The sequence below is a fragment of the Cavia porcellus genome, unplaced genomic scaffold, assembly GCF_034190915.1.
Source record: "Cavia porcellus strain 051 isolate PalLab524CR breed Dunkin Hartley unplaced genomic scaffold, mCavPor4.1 scaffold_10, whole genome shotgun sequence".
In the NCBI taxonomy this organism is placed as follows: domain Eukaryota; kingdom Metazoa; phylum Chordata; class Mammalia; order Rodentia; family Caviidae; genus Cavia; species Cavia porcellus.
Genome location: NW_026947493.1, coordinates 31,984,208 through 31,990,058, shown reverse-complemented (window position 1 = coordinate 31,990,058; position 5,851 = coordinate 31,984,208). Strand labels below are relative to the sequence as shown.

Below are 5,851 nucleotides of genomic sequence, written 5' to 3'. Positions count from 1 at the left end.
GCCCTGCGCCCAGCCTGAGTGACTCTTGCTCTGGGGCGAGGTCGGCCAGCGCCAGTCACATGGCTTCCTTCTCTGCTGGGAGCTGACTGTGGCCCCACCCGCCGCACACTCTTGCCCCTTTCCGCCCATCTGGCCTCCTCCTGCAGCCCTTTGCCCCTGTTGCTCCATTTGACCAAGGTTCGCGGTTTGATGACCCTAGTAGCCAAGCTCACAGGGACCCCAGCTCTCCAGGAGCCCTCCTGACAGAGGCACCCTGCCCCTTCCCTTTTGGGCAGTGATTAATTTTGGGGACAAGATCCCACACGTCCCTTCCCCAAAGCAGCAAGCGCCCGGAGGTGGCGCCACGTGAGCGTGGGTCCCTGGAGCTGTGCTGGAGATGGGAGCGCGGTGGGGGCGCATGGGGACGCCACCCTGCTGTCCCCTTTCTTCCTCCCCCTAACCCTAGGGTGTACTATCTGCTGCCTGCCTGCCGGTCTCTGTAGCTCTCTTCCCTCTTCTTCTCCCCTCCTCTCCCTTCCCCTCTCCCCCTCTATACTTACTCTTTTTCTGTTTATCTTGACCTTGAATATCCACAGATTCTTTTTTCATTAGTGCGTGTTTGTGGTGCAGCGTCTACATTCCCCGTGGGGAGGTGATGTCCTTAGCGCCTCTGAATTCCTTTTTTTCTCCCTTATTTCCCACCCTCACCTCTCAGTCCCGTTTCCCTTTAAGGAAGATCCATCCACATGCTTCCTGTGGTCTTTTATTTATTGCTCTTCATTTATTCTTTAGATTTCTCCTATGAGAGAAACCAAGGTATATTTAAGTGGGGTGTCTGATGTATGGCCCCAGGGTACACTCATTTTTCTACAAGACTCAGGTTTATCTTTTTTTATGGCAGAGACATTCTCCTTTGTATGTAAATACCTCTTTCTTTCTCCATTCATCTGTTGAGAGACACTGGGCCACCTCTAAGATGTAGGTGTTGGGAACTGCCCTTCTATAAACGTGGGTGTGCATGTAACATTGTAGCTGAGGTGTTTAACTCTTTGGGGAAGATTCTTAGAAGGCAGAATAGCTGGGTCAAATGGGATTTGTAGCTTCAGCTTTTTTGAGGAGTCTTCTTAGTGATTCCCACTAGCAATATGTGAGCTTCTTTTCCCCTACAGTCTCAGCAGTGTGTTATTATTTGATTTCTTGATGATAACTGAAAGGATTTTGGCCCAGACAGGTCACTGTAGCTGGTAAAGCCTCAGGTGGAACCAAGGAGCTCCATCTTCCCCCACCCCTAGAAATTTGCCCCTGGTGCCAACAAGTGCCAATGGGCTACCTGTGCATCACTAATGCCCCCTCAGGCTCCACCCCAAACCTAAGCTACATATATGCCTTCACTCCAAGTGTCCCACAGAGAGATCCCACAGAGATCGACGACCCTGGGGGAGGGGAGGGAGATGCCGCACCCCAGGGGCTGGGGGGTGTGTGTCTCTCCTCGCATTCTTAAAATAAAGATCATTCTTATCTTTTCAGCCACCGCTGCCCCACAGTTCTATCAATAACCATTCTTTCTGGGGTAAGATGGACTCTCAGTGTTGTTTTAATGTGCATTTCTCTAAAGGTCAGCAAAAGCATTTCTTCACATATTTATTGCACATTTGTACATCTTCTCTGGAGTGTCTTCATTTTGCACGCCCATTTTTGCTTGGGTTTTTTATTCTGGGGAGTCTAATCCCTTGGAGTTCTTTATGTATTCCAGATATGAGCCTTTTGACTGATGTATAGCTAGCAAAAATTTTTCTCTAATTCTATGGTTGTCTTTTCCCTCTGTTGGTTGTTTTTCTTGCTGTGCAGCTTTTAACGTGACCACACAAGACCTTATGATTTAGAAACCTTTGGAACTGGCTTATGGGAGGAATTTGAAAAAGTCAGGGCATGCAGGCTGGGGAAGCCTGAGACTGCTGGGAGCAGAGCCCTGTGAATCCTTCTGGAGAGAGATCAGAGGACTAGAAGGCTGATAGGAACTTTCTCCTCGTCTGTTTGTTTTGGTTTTGAAACAGGGTCTTGCTTTGTACCCAGGCTGGCTTCAAACTCACAGCAGTCCTCTTTTCTCTGCCTCCTGAGTGCTGGGATTACAGACATGCACCACCACACCCAGCTAGGAATGTTGATAGGAAAGATCAGGTTCAAAAGATTTCACTTGGGAGCGAGGACTCTATTGGGCGCTGGATTTGAGGCCATGTGTGTTAGACTCTGGCAGAAAAGTTTGTTTACATTTTACCTGGGACTTGAGACTGCAGGAGACTGAAATTAAAGGCTATAGACAAATTGATCTGGTGAAGGAAATTTCAGTCATCTGGGCTGTGGCATATGTTGGCTAAGTTTACAGTGAGAATCAGGGGCAAAATCCAGGGCAGAAAATGTTAAAGTATATTGTGGCTCAGAAGAAACCATGTGTAAAATTGGGGCCGAAGGAGGTGTGGCTGCTGAAGAGATTAGTGCCATTAAGAAGGAACCAAGTACTTAGTACAGGGACAAGAAGAAATATACCTTGAAGGCTTCTCGCAAATCAAAAAGACCCTACTCATTGATAGGATTATTTCCAAAAGATGAAAAGTATAAAACAAAAAGCGGCCTTTATTCTGAGAACACGGAGAGAGATGACCGGTGAAAGAGTTGCCGGCCCGGCATCCCCCACCGCTGGCGTCCCCTCTGGCGGAACACGTGGAGTGAGGCACATAAGTAGCCTCGGTTTGAGGTGGAACCTAAGGGGAGAATTAGGGATGCGCAGGTAGCCCATTGGTCCTAGGTTTGACGCCATAGGTAAATTTCCAGGGGCGGGGGAGATAGGAGCTTCCTGCTTCAGGTTGAGGCTTTCCTGGCTACAGTGTCCTGTCTGGGCCAAAACCCTTTCACTCATCACAGGCTCAAATTACAAAGGCGTCAACCTTTCTTTTGCAACGTGTCCTAGAGACCCCTGCCCCAGAAAGAATCCCTTTGGTATTGGTTCCCTGGATTAATTTCACTGTGCTCAGCCATCTGAGCACTTACTGACTGCTGCATCCGTGACTCAGGGAGGACTTGTTACGCTGGCCTGTGTTGGTGGTAGATCTTGGCATTGTTCATGTGGTGCTGGTTTCACCAGCTTGCAAAATGCAAGAGTTGTGGGATGCGGGAAGCTTTCACCCAGATTTCAAAGGAAAGTCTGAGACGCCAGGCAAGGAACCCCTGAGAGGACAGTCCATGAAGTCATGATGAAGCCAGACGCAATGCAGAGCAGAGCTACAGGAGATCATGCTGTCAGGAGCATTTTCCGAGGAAAGCTGCAGGCAGGGAGCACAGACAGTCAAAGAGAGGTCATGTGGGTCACAACAAGGAAGAACGTGGGCCAAGTCCTTTGGGACTCATATTTCAGTGCTGTGTGTCCCAGATGACAGGTGTGGAGCTACAGGACTTACTGTTTGCCTTGCTTGGTTTTGGTTTTGCATTGGTTCAATTCTTTTCTGTCCTCTTAGTTTTCTCTTTGGAATTATGTAATTTGTTTTTTATTTTTACAGAGATTCACAGCTAATGTTTCTCCTCTCAGGAGATATTTCTGATCTTTTGATGAGTACTGGAACTATTGAGACTTTGGGAAAAGGATTATTTGATTTTCAGTTATACAGGATAGTGGTAGCATGTCAGGCAGAACCATGAGCTTGTGTTTATTTGGGGATGAACTACAGTTTAAGAAAATACGTTCGAGTGTCAAGTTTACCAGAGTAGGATGTGATGGTCAAACTTGATTGGATCAATGTAATTGGCTTGGGAGCTGCCCACGAACAAACTGATGGGTATGTTTGGCTGGGTCATGGTGGCATGATCTTGGGTACTGTACCTGGTCCTTCACTTATTTCTTTCTGATTGCCTTGAAGTCAGCTGACTATGTGATCAAACCCTGTGACACCACTGAGCCAAATTAAACATTGCTTTGGTTACTTTTCTATTTGCTGAGACAAAATACCTAAAAATTAAGGAAAAAAAGGTTTATTTAGCTCACAGTTTATGGAGGTTTCTGTCCATAATCAGCTGGCTCCAAGGCAGGGTGGTATGGTACAAGATCAAACATTAAAAGTGGTGGAAGACAGCACAAGCCACAAGAGCAAAAAAAAGGGGGGGGGGATAAGCCTTTTTTCCTCCCTTACATTGTGCAATCAGGCTACTCTAGGGGAGGTGTAGCACTCACACTATGTGGGTGCCCTCTTCTTACAGAGGCTGAGGGTTTTTACAAAGTGAGGACTTTAGCTCCCTGCAAGGTCAACATGAAGGATTTTAATCAAAGCAAGCAGAAGTGGCACTTTACCCAGCGGAACATGACAAGGCGCCCAGGGCGAAGCTGAGCAGGTTATCATAGTTAAAAGGAGGGGTAGGTATTGTTTCCGTCATGGGCTAAGAGCTGTGGGTGGCTCTTGTACTTTCTGTGTAATGTGTCTTTCTCTGGAGGAGGTTGGCAGCAGGGCTCTCCATTACATGGGTATTTCCTTGTTCTTGTGGTTAGGCTCTTGTAACGTGGCCATGGCATAGGCCTTTTGTTCCTATGTTTGGGCTTTTTCGGTGTTGGGGGCTGGTCATTGTTGGCCAGATTCATCAGTAACTTAAGTTTGTTTCTCTCCCTTGCTAAATGACTGCTGCCCTGATAACCATCCAGGACAGCTGTTCTCTGTGTGATGACTTAATGAGACATTCTGATTTGTGACTCTTCCATCTTCACTCTAGGCCTCCATGCCTGTCACCAACCGGAAGAGAAAGCCTTCAGAATGTCTCTGGGGCCTCCCATTGCCTCAGCCTATGGATGGGTCTCATCATACTCTAATTTCATTGGTCAAAATTGGTCACAAGATCCTGCTCAAGGACAGGGGACTTGGAAACAGCCTGCTAGGTGCCTGGAGAAGAGGACAGAAGAACCAGATGGGAGGAACCATGCTGCTGGGGACTGGCTTGACATGGTGCAGAGCAGGCAGCGATTGATATGAATAAATTAACAAAAATAAATTGAATCTAGAGTCTGTCTTTAGCCTAAATGACTTGTGGTGAGCGCCGTGGCTGGTGTGAAGAAGAAATTAATCTCCAGGTCAAAGCCTAGGACCGAAACCAGCAAACAGTCTGGGAAATCCTGGTGCCTCAAAGCAAGACTCCCAAATTTCTTCTAGCTCAGTATTCTCAGCAGATAATCAGGTTATGAGTTAACTACGCTCTGTTCCTATGTGTGTTTCCAGAAGGGCTTTGTTCTTCAAATCCTTGAGCCTTTCTCGCACCAGCAGCTCCTCCCCATCACCTCCTGCAGCCCACCAGCACACCCCCAATCAAGCTGTTCACCTAATAAAGGCCAAGGACTCTGTGCCTTGGGGTCTTAGTCCTTATTAGTTTCTTGTAAATAAAAAAATATATATACATATCTCGCCAGTGTTTTATTCTGTTCTTGTACCCCTGAGTGGGAAATTGGTGGTCCTAGGCCAGGGCCCCAATACCATTCCCACCCTCTTGGCTTTCTCGGGCTTTGGGTGAGTGAATTAAAACAGAAGAGAAATTTTGGGGAGTGATTTTTCAATAGCAGTAAAAAGATGGGATAACATGAGGACCTTCAGAGCTAGCATGAGAAGGTGTGAACAGAGAATTAGGTGATGGGTGGGGCGTCCGAAGGTGGGTTCAACATGGGGTGGGGTGGGTACACCCCATGATAAGCTTAGGACCTGAGAGAAATAAACTAGTGAAGCTAGGACTTAGAGTGGTTGAGTTAGCCAGAAACCCAAAGGAATGGAGCTACTGGGGAAAGGAAAGAGGACCATTACTGACTTGTGTGGGGTATGGACCACATGCCCGAGGACTGCCACACTATATT

The 5,851-nt window shown here is 47.3% G+C and overlaps 1 long non-coding RNA gene across 1 annotated transcript; it reads left to right on the top strand.

The window, feature by feature from the left end:
- The first annotated feature begins 46 nt into the window (after window positions 1-46).
- On the top strand, window positions 47-5,407 carry LOC106025832 (uncharacterized). Its single transcript, XR_001199398.2, has 2 exons — window positions 47-177; window positions 4,729-5,407. It is a non-coding gene; the product is annotated as an uncharacterized LOC106025832 (long non-coding RNA).
- The last annotated feature ends 444 nt before the right edge of the window (window positions 5,408-5,851 follow it).